The sequence below is a fragment of the Melopsittacus undulatus genome, unplaced genomic scaffold (assembly GCF_012275295.1).
Source record: "Melopsittacus undulatus isolate bMelUnd1 unplaced genomic scaffold, bMelUnd1.mat.Z mat_scaffold_42_arrow_ctg1, whole genome shotgun sequence".
In the NCBI taxonomy this organism is placed as follows: Eukaryota; Metazoa; Chordata; class Aves; order Psittaciformes; family Psittaculidae; genus Melopsittacus; species Melopsittacus undulatus.
The window spans coordinates 387,831-403,579 of NW_022994317.1; positions in this window are offsets into that span (position 1 = coordinate 387,831).

The following is a 15,749-nucleotide window of genomic DNA, read 5'->3' on the forward strand; positions in this document are numbered from 1 at the left end:
ACTGCTTTCACTGTTTTTTTTTTGCCATATAGGTTAGAAATGACACTTCACAATGGGAAATATCTGCTCTGTAGAAAAGCTTAAAAATCACATAAATGGAAAGCTATGGTTTCAAATGACACATTATAGGTTATGTTACAATTCTATCCTGGTATTTATCCTCCTAAGATTACAGACTTAGGTACTTTATGTTTATGAAGCTGATTTAGCTTCAATTGAAAATTTAATAGACTGGATAACTTTGATACAGATTTGATACTAGAGATTAAGAAACATTACAACTTTAGGTGCTCATTCTACAAGCATACACCTTTTGTCTTCTATTATTTCAAGGAGTAGGCATTGACCAAACCAATACAGGAAAAATGTATGTATATATCCAGAAATAAGATATTTATCTTTCTGTTTTGTAGCCAGTTATGAGAAACAGGAATAACAGAAGGTGTCTTAAAGTGATGCAAAACCGTTTTATAGTAAATAGAATTTTTTTTTGGATGGTGAAACTTCTATCATACCAGATTTCTGCCATATGAGTGGGACACACTTTACCAGTACCCAGCCATTAAAGATTTTCCTCACAATTTTTCCTTGAGCAGTGCCACAAAAGGTATTTACCTGCTGTTCATGTATGAATGTGAGGAAGCAGACATGGTCTCAAAGATACCTGATGTAAGATGAGCATTTATTGAAGTAAGTTTATCTTCCGCACTGATAATTACACTCAGACAGACTAGACTTACATAAAAAAAAATATTTAGGAAAAACACAATAAATAGCAGCTTGAACCTTGTTTCATAGTCAGCATCTGGTTTTAATCTTATTATGCATTGCCACACAAAAGGACATTTACTTCACATTCAAGTACTGAAAAATATGCAGAGTGTAATTGTTCATTGTAGATAATCCTGCAAGGAAAAGAAAATGTCAAGTACTTTTGCAAATTTTATGTTATCAAATGTTACCAAAACTAAAATTTATCAATGGTCTGTCATGCCAATCCAATATGCTGGTTCCAATTTCATGCCTTCTCCAGTCATTTCACCTTTAGAATGTAGGAAACTTTGTCCAAATATAGTCCTATACCAATCATGGCTTAAAAAATCCATTAACTTAGAGAGTGTAAATGAACTTTCTTACACAGAAAAATCTGATGTAATAAGTATTGTTTAGTTCTTCCCTCTGTCTACATAGAAATGGAATTCACTTCAATAATCAAAATAGCTTTCAATGCTTTAAGAAACGAGGGCTGTCCCTTGTATCCAGAGACAAGGAATCACTAGCTAGATATCTCTGTGATATTATCTATATCTTCTAAGAACCTTATTAAAGAAATACCCAAAGAAAAAAGATAATAGGATTTACCCTAAGCAAATATATCTGCAGTCAAACTTGGTTGTACCTAACAATTAGAAGAAACAGAAGTACTAGGTATGTTGGTTTATCTTTTCATGAGAATAATTAAAAGAGAATGTTTAAAAACATTGAGAGACAGCAACTGCATGGGTCTAGAGTTTCAAATCTTTTTTATCATAACATAAAAGACAGGTAAAATATTGCATTCATCACATCTGACAGACATTCTCTCATACAGGATGGATAAACATGTTGAATACCTGCTGTTTCTCATTTCTTCTATTCAACTCTAAAAAAATCTTTTTTTTTTTTTTTTAAAAAAGTTGCCTGGACTACTTGTCTCAGCTTCCTTTTTTTTTATATACATAATTATGTGTATACATACATTTTTTGCTAAACATTTTAAAACATTTCTCTGTTCTAAACAAAAACAAAAAAAACAAACAAGAAAAAAAAAACCTGTGAAATATATGCAGTGAAATATAAACAAAAATAATCAAAAAAGAGGTGATATCAATTGATGATTTTTTTTTTTTCTCCCTGATTCCAAAGCATGCTTTAAAATGACAGCTATTGGAGCCCTCTTATTATTTGCTGTTGTATTTTGGGGTTTTTTTTGTATAATTTTGCTTTGGAATTTAAGGTCAAACCACTATATTTAGTCTCTTTCTTGAAGAGGAAAAGAGAAAACTTTTTGTGAATACAACTAAGAAGTGTTCAAAATGCTTTTGTTAGCAGCTTCAAAAATAAAAACCTTTCTACTAATGTGATGAACTTGAGTTATCCCAGATATAATTAAACTTGACTTGGGGCAGAATAGATTACTGTATGAATTATTGAAATTCATCACTTCCAACTCTGTTTCCTATTTTTCAGTCTTTTTTCTAGCTGCTAATCCAAAAGGAAAAAAGAAAAAAAAAAAGAAGACAAAACCACTGCTGTTGCCACAGTCTTTCTTTCAAGCTAATTACACAGAGTTAAATTAATTCATGTGGAGGTTGGATGACTGATTCAGTGGTGAATGTATCAATCTAGGTAACAGGAAACTCAGATAAGCCAGTACTCAAAGAAATAATTTTGCATTGAAATTAATTATTGCTTTAAGACTCCTATGCTAATCACAAAGAAGAGAAAATTAAAAAAGAATCTTTCCTCGTAATCTTTCTTTGATTTTTAAAAATAACTGTATCTTCTCTTATTTAATTTTAAGGTCTTTTTTTCCCCCTAAAGCCAAGCATTTTGTGTTTATCATGATTGAATTCCTTTTCACAGATTTCAGAAAAGTTCTCCAGTGCATCAAAATCAATTTGAATTCTAATCTTGTTTTTCAAACCACCTGCAAACCTTGTTATCTGGCTATTCTCCATCAAGAAATTGTAAGTGTACTCTATACCTAGTTATTCAAATCATCACTGAATCTATTAGGATGGAACAGCATCCTGAAATGTTTTTTAGCATGTCCTTTCAAATAGGCATGACCACTCAGCCAGACAGAAATCCACCAGTCACAACACACTGAGTACAATTCTTGAACTATCTGTGCACTCATACAACAGCAATTTCAGCTCTATATTTGTTTTTTAACTTGCATGGGAGAATGTGAACAGCAGATAAAGCTTACTGAAGCTTATGATTGTTTTTCCATTGTTCATGAGTTCACACATACTGTCAAAGAAAAGGTTGAATTCAACTTGCTTATTCAAAGAACCAGCATGCGCTTCTCATGTTCTCATTTACATACAGACAGTTTAATAACTTGTATCTTTCCGCAAGTAACATTGGGCTCACTTGTGTATTGTTGCACACATCTCCATCCTCCTTTTAAAGATCTATTCTGTGCTTTTCTACTGTGGTTTCTGGGTACCACTTACTTTCTGTGGATTCCCAGAAACTCTTAGCTCCATAAAATGATTCAAGTACTTAAGGTCAATTTCCATCCATCCTATTCAAATTAACACCCTTAGCTAAGTTAAAGCTAGCCAACATCTTCTATTCATTTGTGATTTAAATTAAGAATTCAATCAAGATGAAACTTCCCTTTGCCACTTCCATTCCCAAACACTTCTTAATTATGTGGCATATATTTATAAGCTTTTTTAAGTTTTGAGTCAATCTTTCTCTTGTATATTTATTTCTAACATTTATGACAGATTTCTTTTTTCTGTGATCCTTTGCTGGTTATGTTTTTTTGGTTTTCTGTTTCTCTGTGCTCATGCCTGTGCTAGTCATTTGCTCCTGGCACAAAATACTGATTTATTGGCATCCCAGCGTCTTTTCTTTTCTCCTACTTGCACATCTGTTTACACAATCCAGCAGGTCTTTATTATATATACTTAATGATTTATTGATGAGTTAGGGTTATTTTCTGTTGAGTCTTTATCATCTGTTCTTATAGCGATGTGACACATTCATTGCAACAAATTTAGTTGTGCAAGTGTAAGATCTCACCAGTTCTAAAATGTCTTTCCACTTTTGTGAGGATGCAATAAAACAGTGTGCTTTCGGAGCCCATAAAATTTGTCTAGCTTCTCTATAGGTTACTTGTTCCATTAGAACTTCTTCCCAGCATCTTAATGCCTACTTTAGTTGATATATTGTCTGAAGGCTTTATTTAGTTTCTCAGTTCTACATCTGTCACAATCTTCATTTTATGAAAATACATCCAATGTATCTCCACCTTCTGATGCCTTTGTCATTCTACACGAAAGTCTTTTTTACTAAAAGTAAACTGCATTCCTCTAAGAACTTCACATTCTGACACAAATTTGATCCTAACATATTCCAAAAAGTTGCTAAGGATCATGCCTTTTCTCCTGTCCTGTCAAAATACCTATTTTATCTTAAATTCCATATTATCAGCTGATGCTTTCTAAATGTTCCTGTTGATGCTTTAACAAAGCAAAACAAAACTTATCTCCTCCCAAATAGAATAAATTCTCCCAATTTCAGCCTTTTTGCTTCTATGCTTCTACATTGGTGGGTATTTTTTTTTGTTTTGTTTTGTGTTTTTATTTGCTTGTTTGTGTTGTGTTTTTTTTGTTGGGTTTTGGGGTTTTGTTTCTTTGTTTGTGGGGTTTTTGTTTGATTTTTTTTTAATCCAAACACGTTTAAAAGCTCTGATTTCCGTTTCTAATGGTGCTTTGGCAAATCTGTATTTTGTTGATGGATAACATAATATTTCGTTACCTATTTCTCACTCTTCACATCATTTCTGAAAACAATGTGAACTGCTATTGCATTGATAAATGCTCACAGACATCAGTGTTATAGGTGAATCTGTACAGAAAAAAATGGAATGCACATAGTTCTAATCTTTATCTGTCACACAGTAATAACTTATCTATGCTGACCGAAGGTGGTTTGCCTATCTGAAGCAATATATTTTCACTGAATTATAGCATATGTATAGAGATTACTGAATCTAAGTATGGAGTTAGACCCACCAAAACAACTTGTGTGATTTCTCACAGATCAGAGTCCCAAGTTCCTGTTTATCTCAAGCCCCAGTTAAATCAGCGTTGAGTTTAATAACTATTAGATCCATAGACATATCATCCATCCACACCTTACTGATACTTAGGAAAACTGAGGTTTTACTATGTTATTAACAACCCTGTCTTTTAAATTTTCTTCACATTACATTAATTTAAGACCCATTTTTTCATCTTTATTCATGCTGAGTAAGACTTCACCATGCAAATAATCCCACTGACTCGATGTCAGTGAAAAAATTAGACTCATACAGATTGGCAGGAAACATAGAATCACAGAATCCCAAGAGTTGGAAGGGACCTTGAAAGATCATCTAGTCCAACCCCCCTGCAAGAGCAGGGAAACCTAGAGTACATCACACAGGAACTTGTCTAGGTGAGCCTTGAATATCTCCAATGTAGGAGACTCCACAACCTCCCTGGGCAACCTGTTCCAGTGCTCTGTCACTCTTACAGTAAAGAAGTTCTTCCTGATGTTAACGTGGAACCTCCTATGCTCCAGTTTACACCCATTGCCCCTTGTCCTACCACTGGATATCACTGAAAAACACCTAGCTCCATCATCCTGACACCCACCCTTTACATATTTGTAAACATTGATGAGGTCACTCCTCAGTCTCCTCCAAGCCAAAGAGACCCAGTTCCCTCAGCCTCTCCTCATAAGGGAGGTGTTCCACTGCCTCAATCATCTTTGTGGTTCTGCACTGGACTCTTTCAAGCAATTCCTTGTCCTTCTTGAACTGAGGGGCCCAGAACTGGACACAGTATTCCAGATGCGGCCTCACCCAAGGCAGAGGGGGAGGAGAACCTCTCTTGCCCTACTAACCACACTCTTTCTAATGCACCCTAGGATGCCATTTGCCTTCTTGGCAACAAGGGCACATTGCTGGCTCATGGTCATCCTCCTATCCACCATGACCCCCAGGTCCCTTTCCCCTTCACTACTTTAATCTTCAAAACATTTTAATACGTCAAGTGGAATGGCTGATTTTCAATCTCATAGAGGTTCTACATTATCAAGAAATGTCTGCTGTTTGTGAAACATTTTAACAAAAAAGTGATAATATGTTGTACAAGTATAAATTCTCAGAATGGAATTAATTCTTAGCTTTGCTTTGTTCAGCTTCATGTTTACCAAGAAGCAAGCAAGCATCCACTGTGGAAATGCGTTTGGTAATAGCAATTCAAATAAATATTTGTTCTGCTGCTAGAGATAGATATTTTTCTCAGATCAGGAAGATCATGAATAAAATGTATGTGTACTTAAGATGGATAAGGACAGAAACATCTTTTCCAATTCAGTGTGGTTGCTGTTCATAGTTTAAATTCTGCCACTGATTGCATGGAATTTGATTAAAATTATAATGACAATCTAATTTTATTTTCCTAGCTCTAACTTTATGTTTAAAGCTGCAGACCAGCCTTATATTCACCACTATTGAAAAAGCAACAGGAGTTGTTTCAGATGCAGGTTTAATAACACCCATTACAATTCAATTTTGCTTGTTCTAATACATATTTAAATATATATTTTAACTATCAAAGAAATTCTAATTTTTTAATTAAGAAAAAAAAGAACAGCCAAACATCCAGAACTCTTTCTATATTAAGGTAATTTTGCACATCAGGACTTTGGAGTTATTCTCAATTTGCACTAAAAGGCAATGTAAATACACAGAAAACTTCATCCCATTCTTTGTATATTTCCTGTGAATTTTTTTGTAAGAATTTCAGAATCCAACAGATGATGAGAAAGCTCAAAAAACACGTCTTTGTTACATGAAGTAACATGTTCTATTTTTATAGAACACCTCTAGCAAAAATGAAAGAATCCTAACTGCCAAGTTGTCATCAACAAGTTTATTACTAATTGAAAAAGGAAACTATTCACCAAACGGGACACATGCTTTTTAAGTGAGTTAAATTGTGTTGTGTCTTCTGGATTTGCTTGATATTTAATTTGATTTATTTCATGCAAATAACTCTTACACTTCTTGGGAACTTTGAATAGTCTCATCTGCTTTCTCTCTCTCAACATCTTGTTTATTTATCCCCACTGGGAAAATCAGAGGTTAGAAAACTTACTTCAAACCTGAGACCAAGATAGGGTAATACAATTAAAAAAATATCTATGAGTTATTGCCACCTGAGTAGAGAACTTCATTATAACAGTTTCACCTAGAAAAGAGCAAAAAACAAGTGACCTGCAAAATCAATGAAAGACATCAGTAACTACACAACTTGCATTTAATTACTGCCCTTCTAGAAAGTAATACTGCATGTGGCAGTCTCCAACACAAGCTCTGTCAATTGCATAAAAATTAGCCATCAGTCTCATGAGAAGTTAATAAGTAGTTTTTACAATTAATTGCCTAATACAACTAAGCCAGTTAAAAATTATCTGTAAGGCTGGGGGGAGAGAAACAATTTAGAAAGACAAAACTAAACTGAATGAAAATAATAAATAATTTAAGCACAATTTAGATATCAAGGAACAATTTAAAACATTACATTTTCATAGAAAGAACACAAGCAAATAATATTATTCAATTTTCACACAAAATTAAAATAATTGAAATGGTTCTTCTGAAAATACAATTTTCCACTTAAATCCAAAGATGAAATGAAAATTTGATAATAATAAAGCCATTATATTCAGTTATTCTTTTCAACAGCATAGTCATGTAAACCATGGAAGAGAACCATTTGTTTTCCTCAATTGAGTAGATGCAATTACACTACTGCAGACAAAGAAAGGCTGCTTTTTTTCACAGCTACCATGATATTGACAAATAGCTAACTGTTGGCCTAGCTCCCATTGATAATCCTCAATGATTAAAAACACATCTGGTTTCTGAAGTGTGCAACTCTGTGTATGTTCACACCACCATGAAGAAGCAAGGGAATTTAACAAGGAAACTCTACAAGCATTCAAGATATTTGAGATTATCAAGCCTGATCCTGCACTTTTTGTGTTTTGTTTTTAACAGTAAGGAGAAAGCTGACAAGTTCCTGAAGTGCAGTCAGTCAAATTGGAGGAACATGGGAAAGATTTCTCTGCTTTACAATTGTTCCTGTGTAGGAATTTTGCACACACACACACACAAAGTGTCAACCGAAAATAGCACAGTTTTTTTATACCTAGCTGAACTATATGAAATTCAGTCCACTCTAATTCAACTCCTCTGATTGTGGCAGCAGTAAAGGTTGATTTTCCCTCTGAAAGCAACACTCTCTATCCATTCCTCATAAATCAGGCACACTCTGGACCAAACCCTGCATGCTTTGTCAACCTGCAATCATATACATCCACACATCATAGATTCTAAACAAAACAGCAGATAAAATTTTGGTACACATATTAAAATGCATCAGCATATATTTTGACAGTGGTATTTCTTGATGGCAGAGGTCCATCCTTTCATGCTAAACCCGGAGTTTACAAATACAGTTTCTAAATATTCCCTTCTCATGGACCACATAAAATGATTTTTAATCCAGTCCAATCCTTCAATGAGCAGTTACAAATAAAGAATTCACTACAGTACTTCACACAAAACTTTTGCTAGCTTGCTTGCTAAATGGGCTAAGCATGAATGAATACCCCATCAGGTGTAAAGGAAAGAATGTCTCACCATTAGATAGGAAAGGCCATTTCATAAGAGATTTCTTTTTATCTATCACATAAAGAAAAGCTTTTTTGGCTTTGTCATTCCCTTTTTTTGGATAAAAGGGTCTGAGCCAAAAATGAAGAAATATAGAATAGAATAGGATGGATTTGGAGACATAACAACATGGCTGAGCCTCTGTACACCAATAGTTTAAAAAAAAAACAACAAAAAGAAAAACAAAAACACCAAAAACTATAGAGCAGCAGAAGTATTACAAGGTATGTTCAAGTATAGGTCATTAATAACTGCTTTTAAAATGAAAAGATTGCAATGTTACTTTATAGAAGGGTTATACTGGCTCCAGCTGGAGTAAGATGCCATCAGAATGTACCAAAAATAATGACTGAATTTATTGTACTTGTTGTTTAGCAGCCTTGCAGAGTAGATGAAGGCTTCTATCTTCCCTGGTAGTACAAAAATAATAATGAAAAGTTTAATGGAATCATCCCAGCAATTAAACCAGGATGCTAATGGTACATTTTTGCATTTTTTGCATTTTACATTTGTGGTACCGTTTATGGTACCACTGACAGCATAAGTTCCAAAAGTGACTTTCTGAAGATATCTTCTGAAAGGTTAAAAAGGTAGTGCAGTTGTAGGTAATTAGGTGAAGTTGCTGCTTGCAATACATAGAATTACATTGTTTTTTTTATTACTAATTTTCCTCCTCAGAAATTGCATTTTCAGTAGACAGCAATCATCTACTTGTTTTACCTTTCTTGTAGTCTGGAGATATAGCATAACATGGAGAATTTTCTTTTGTTTCATTTCAGTACACCTCTACATACAGCAGGTGTCTGGGTTGTTCTGTGATTCCCAGAGGTGAAAATTAGAGGCACAGGGAGCAAAACTGCTAAGAAAGTAATGGAACAGAATATTCCCAATCTCCTTACACAAGCAGATCAGCAGAAGAAAAAAAATACGTTTTATTTAGTTACTAGTAATTTTATTATCACCTGATGTTCTCCCAGCAGAGTGAATAATTGTGTAATGTCTTGATTAATAATGGCAATACATCTGAAGAGCTAAGAGCGCTTTTAAGTTGATGTTAGATATTTACACATGAAAAAAGGGGGGGAAATGAGAGGAAGAAAATATATGATATAATACACTTAATTGGTTAATGAAAAACATTCAGGAAAACCTTTCATCACCATGACTGATAGCACCACATAAATAGCATTAGAAAAAGGCATATAGAAAAGATGTATCAGTTAGTAATTAATACGCACCCCTTCCTCTGTAGTTCTACAAAACAGTTGAACATGCAGTTCAGTGGAGCAGAGAAACCATTACATTTTTTAATGTAGTCTTAGGGAATTGAGGCAATATCATAGAGAAAGGCAGATCATATTAAAAGGCAGATGCATAACACAGTCTCGTTCAACTGCAGACATCTTGTAAAGGCCATGATTACCAGAAATTCAGCTGTTTATTCTGTTTCATCAATACAGTCACATTTCAATTGTACTCAGTGACCAATTTGGTGGTCTTCTATGACGGGGCTACAAAAGTAATGGACAGGGCTGGAGCAGTTGATGTCATCTACCTGGACTTGTGCAAAGCGTTCGACACTGTCCCCACATGACATCCTTGTCTCTAAATTGGAGAGAAATCAGTTTGATAGGTGGACCACTGTGAGGATAAAGAACTGGCTGGATGGTCGCACTCAAAGAGTTGTGATCAACGGTTCAATGTCTGGCTGGAGATCAGTAATGAGTGGTGTTCCCTGAGGGATCGGTGTTGGGACCGGTCTTGTTTAATATCTTTGTCGCTGACATGGACAATGGAATTGAGTGTGCCCTCAGCAAGTTTGCCAATGACACCAAGCTGTGTGGTTCTGTTGATAGGCTAGAGGGAAGGAATGCCATTCAAAGGGACCTTGACACACTTGTGAGGTGGGCTGATGCCAACCTCATGAAGTTTAACCATGCCAAGTGCAAGGTCCTACACCTGGGTGGGAGCAATCCCAGGCACAGCTACAGGTTGGGCAAAAAGGAAATTTATGGTAGTCCTACGGAGAAGGACTTGAGGGTGTTAGTCAATGAGAAAATGAACATTGAGCCAGCTTCAGTGTGCACTCACAGCCCAGAAAGCCAACCGTACCCTGGGCTGCATCAAAAGGAGAGTGACCAGCAGGTCGAAGCAGGTCATCCTGCCCCTCTACTCTGCTCTCGTGAGACCTCACTTGGCATATTGTGTTCAGTTCTGGTGTCCTCAACATAAAAAGGACATGGTACTGTTAGAACAAGTCCAGAGGATGGCCACGAGGATGATCAGGGGACTGGAGCACCTCCCATATGAAGACAGGCTGAGAAAGTTGGGGCTGTTCAGCCTGGAGAAGAGAAGGCTGCGTGGAGACCTCTTAGCAGCCTTCCAGTATCTGAAGGGGGCCTACAGGGATGCTGGGGAGGGACTATTCATTAGGGACTGTAGTGATAGGACAAGGGGTAACCGGTTGAAACTTAAACAGCAGAGGTTTAGATTGGATATAAGGAAGAAGTTAATTCCTGTCAGGGTGGTTAGGCACTGGAATGGGTTTCCCAGGGAGGTAGTGAATGCTCCATCCCTGGCAGTGTTCAAGACCAGGTTGGATGAAGCCTTGGGTGATATGGTTTAGTGTGAGGTGCCCCTGCCCATGGCAGGGGAGTTGGAACTAGATGATCTTGTGGCCCTTTCCAATCCTGACTATTCTATGATTCTATGATTCACATGTATAAACAGATAATTACAAAATGTCTGCTTCTTACATGCAATTGCACCTCCCATGTGGAAATGGGTCATTTTTACAGATTGATTGAAATGTTCAATATTAGGGAAACATTTTTGTTCTCATAATCAGTCTGAAAAAGAATCAAAAAAGAGATCTTTTTTTAATCACTCTTCCTATTCACCTGAAGTTCAGCATTAGATTTTTCTTCCCAGAATAACATATACTTTATTTTTGTTTGTAAATTTTCTTGCAGGGGAGCTGCCTCATTTCCCCCCCTCACTCCACACAGACCTTATTTTAATGACGTATTAAACTGAAAACAAGTAAGTGTAATGTGCAGATGTTTGATACAGATACTGAGAAACCACCATTTCTGTAAATTATCACTATTGAAAATTACTAAGTATATTTCATGACAATACTTTGTGCAGATATTCCAAAGCAAAGGTGGAGAGCCTTTGGTCTACTACCCAGAAAATGAAACTGTGTATGTATAGATACCTTTGGGTTTGTGCAACAGGGCAGCTGGGGGGGTACCAGGGAATCAGGCATCCCAACAGAGAGAGGCCAAGGTGTGTGTCCTGCAGGTGGGACCAAGGCCATGCAGGGCAGAGCTGTAGAATGACGCTAATTATGTGCAACAACAGTCTGAATTTCTGTAATGTTCTGAAGTAGCACAGTATGTTAGGAACTATTATCACCTAGAAGGCAATCATGTTATTCCAGTATGATTTATTCTTGATGAATCCATGATGGCTTTTCCGATTCATCCTCTCCCTCAGGTGCTCAGAAATATGTTCCAAGAGGATTCATTCCATGATTTTCCAAGGGACCAAGAAGTAGAGAGGTGTGCATTTTCCTGGACTGCTTTTTTGGTGTTTTTTGAGGGTTGATGAAAATTTACCATTCTCAATGTGCTGAGGACATCTGATCTCCAGAACCTTTCAAAGATGATAAGAAATGACCTCACTATGATAACAGACATGTATTGTCAGCACTCTGTGATTGACCAGTTATCCACTAGCCTGGAAAAAAACCTCAGAGAAGTGCAAGGATGATGTGCCCATGAAGTTCAGGGTATAATGCATGGTGTGTCTGACCACAGCTGTTGCAAAGATGCTGACTTTATTTTAATACAAAAGGGACCATAAGGTGACCTTTCTTTTAGATAGACAGCTACCAATATTTGAGTGGATCATGTGGTAATTTTTATTCCCTGATTTCATATCTGCAGTACTGCCACCTTTATCAGACCAAAGACCTGAAAACCTCAAATTTATAAAAAGTCACATTCATTAAGACAGATTGTGTTCTTCAAAACCATAAGCTCCCCCACCATTGTAAGCAATCTGCATACAAAGACAGGCTGGGAGATTTTACTCAGTTTAGCTATTCCAGATGGAGCTCCCTTGGCCCAGAAAAAAACAGATGAGAAAAAGGAATAGCTGGAGAGTGTATGAAGTCACTGCAGTCAAGTACATATTAGTGCCTCTGCTGTTCATTGAAATGCTTTTGACAAATGAATGACAAATAGTACAGACATATCAACAAAGATGCAGTCCAACTGATACACAAAAAAGTATTCCATACTTCAGAAAAAAGAGTTTATGAGGTAAAGGAGAAGAAGAAGGAGAAGAAGAGGGAGAGGGAAAAGGAGAGGGAGAATGAGAGGGAGAAAGGGAAGAAGGAAAGGCAAGGAAAGGAAAAAGGAAGGGGAAAAGGAAGGGAAAAAAAGGAAAGCAGAAAGCAAAGAGGAAAAGGGAAGGAGAAATAGAAGGGAAAAGGGAAAGGAAAAGAATGAAAAGGAAAGGGAAAAAGAAAACAGGGAAAGGGAAATGGAAAGGGAAACAGAAATGGAAATGGAAAGGGAAAGGGAAATGAAAATTAAAATGGAAAGGGAAATGGAATGGGAAGGAGAAAGGGAAAGGGAAAAGGAAAGGGAGAGGGAAAGGGAAGAAAAAGGGATGGGAGGGGAGAGGAAGGGGAGGGGAGGCAATGGGAGAACAGGGGAGGGGAGGGAGCGAGGGGAAGTTAATTTCATGTAGATAAACAAATTACAAGGTAGGTAAGCTCATGCAAAGTAATTAGATATTTCCTGATTGTCCACAATCAAATTCTTACCATAGATTTTTTTGACAAGTAAAATACCTAGACAAATTCTCTTGGCACAAAATCACACCTGATCTATTAAATGTGTCATTATTTGTCTCTCAAGACTATAGAAATCACTATTTTTGCAGATGTACCATGCTCTACAGTTTATTTTTCCTACACAACCCAACATGTAAAATTTCTATTCTTGTTGAGAGAAAATTAAATCAAAATGTCAATATACTACCACTTGGGAATATTACAAAGCCTTTATGTACCTCTGGAAAGTTAAAGACTTCTACAAGCTGAAAAAAAGGATTTTGTAAAAAATAAATAGACAAAAAGACCACTTATATATCAAATACATAACCAACACATATTACCTATTCTTCTACAATCCTACCTCTTTTCCTTTCACTTAAGAGACTAAAACAAGATTCATGATAGAGTTAATGGAATCTCCTGGAGTTATGGAGACTAATAAATTCTGCTGTAAAGTTAATGGTTCAAAACAAATAAATCCACTTTTGCAATGTCCTTTATTTTTTATTTTTTTCAAAATGCATAAAAATGTGTGGCAAAATGGAGAAGAAAGAATGATAGAGACAGAAAGAAAGGCAGTTATCATCTAGGTATTTGCAGTTTTATAAAAATTGGCCAGATACCACAACTTTGCAAGAAGACTCCTCTAGTGAATGCATTTACTTTTGCAATTATTTAAAAAATAACATCATGGTTTTCACAAGTTTGTTCAGTGCTGTGGACCTGAGCATTTATTAGAATTAGAACACTTTATAGCCAGAACTGCCCTTAAGAAAAGGCACTGGAAATAATTCAGTGAGTTTTTACTTTTCTAAATCCTCATTCAAATGAAAGAGAAATGTATCATTTATGTAGTGAAAATATTCTAATACACAGACTATTTTGGATGTTTGGTACATTTATTCATGCACTATGTATTTTATTCCCTGTTTTTTTTCCTTTTCCCTCTTCTTATCTCCCATAATTTACCTAAAATAGAAATGGTGGAAACAATTCAGCTCTTAACATAACTGACAGAATCTGAAGGTGGGCTATAGGGATGCTAGGGATGGATTATTCATTAGACACTGTAGTGACAGGACAATGGGTAATGGGTTAAAACTTAAACAGGGGAAGCTTAGATTAGATATAAGGACAAAGTTCTTTCCTGTTAGGGTGGTGAGGTACTGGAATGGGTTGTCCAGGGAGGCTTGTGAATGCTCCATCCCTGGCAGTGTTCAAGACCAGGTTGGATGAAGCCTTGTGTGACATGGTTTAGTGTGAGGTGTCCCTGTCCATGGCAGGGGGGTTGGAACTAGATGATCTTAAGGTCCTTTCCAATCCTAACTATTCTATGATTCTAAGATAGAAATAAACTTTATGCTTCTTAAACTATGAATTCACTGGCCCATATATCTGCCTTTTTTGCCTTTTACAATTTTGCTGTAGATTTAAGAATAAATTCTGTTTAGTGTCTCTGTTGAATGATGCTGTGTAGCAATAAAAGCATACTTGTTTTAACCGTGAAGTGTAAGGCAAGCCACAGTTTGTGTTCAGTGATGAAGTCTTGTCAGTAAAATTAAGCTTATGCTTTTGACTATGTCCTGTTATCAGATATTAAGTAAATTTTACAGAAAGCTAGGGGACATCTGTAAGCAAATGTTAAATGACACATTTTAAACCCCAAACCACATGCCATAGATAAACCCTGCTAAAGTCCTTTTCCTAGATTTATTGATTTCAAGGTCAGAAAGAATGCATCAGCTCTAACTTTGCTTCTGTCACAGGGTACTATAGTTCAAGTGGTCTTCCCTGTATAGAGACAAACACTCTTCTTTCTCTATAAGAACTCATGGAAATGAGTTTGCCATTAAGTATAATTATATAATCCTAAGGCCTGTGTAGTTCTCAGAAATGCTGCTTTTTTGTGCCTACAGTCACTTGCAGCCTCGAAAAATCACATGCAGATATGTAGAGAATCAAAGAATCACTGGCTGAACTTAATAAGTAGTTAAAAGAAATAACAACTGTAATCACAGAAGAAAACTTAAGAGAGCTGGAGATTCTTCTGGGGATTGGTTTGTGTGTTAAGTTTTGCCCTTTTGGTTTTATTTTTTTTTTGTTTGGTTTTTTTTGGTTGGGGTTTTTTTGGGGGGGGGGGGAGGGGGTGTTGTTTGGGTTTTTTTTGTTTGGTTTTTGTTTCATTTTATTTTCCTGAGAGTGTAGCTTTTTAAAACTTTTTACAGCAAGAAAGTGTGTTTTTTGCTATGCATTCCCAGAGACCAATTATGGTTACCTAGATGTATGACATTCAACATTTATTTGCAACTTCTTATCAGATCAAGCATTTAGGTCATAAATACCATGCAATACTGTTTAATATCTTCACCAATGACATAGACAGTGGGA